Here is a 487-nt window from a genome sequence, read left to right on the forward strand (position 1 = left end):
CTAGCACCGGCCCTGGGCAAGATAATTCAGCTTCATTCCTCAAGTCAGTCCTCAAGCACTTCAGGGCTATTCAGCTGTCGTCCAGGATTGTGACAATTTTGAGACATTTCTTATTCTGACTCCGATCGTTGTGATAGCGAGATATATCCCTTGCTGAGACCTCTATGCCTGGCCTGTATAAGCAGATATACTCACTGCGGACAATCCTCGTCAGATAGCTGAACTCGTCAATACCGATTCATTCAAAAGAGGTGTTTATTCTTTAACATCAGGGTTACAGCAGATGATAGGAACAGCAGTTGAACGGTTATAGTATTGTGCGGCCAGAAAATGATGCCTTTCCTACTTACTGTGCAGATTACATGTGTGTCCTTGTTACATGTGACTTTTAACTGTGGCCATGACACAGGAAGTACTGCACACAGGAAGAAGGAAGGGGCGTACACTAGGGGGAAATACATCGTCACATGAGGAATAATTACAGAAA

General features: G+C 44.4%; 1 protein-coding gene across 1 annotated transcript in view; it reads left to right on the forward strand.

Annotated features, from left to right (window-relative positions):
- Window positions 1-487, forward strand: part of LOC108792626 (tetraspanin-4-like) — a 64,592-nt gene that overhangs the window by 867 nt on the left and 63,238 nt on the right. The window lies entirely within an intron of this gene.

The sequence above is a fragment of the Nanorana parkeri genome, unplaced genomic scaffold, assembly GCF_000935625.1.
Source record: "Nanorana parkeri isolate BGI_ZX_2015 unplaced genomic scaffold, ASM93562v1 scaffold665, whole genome shotgun sequence".
Classification (NCBI taxonomy): Eukaryota; Metazoa; Chordata; class Amphibia; order Anura; family Dicroglossidae; genus Nanorana; species Nanorana parkeri.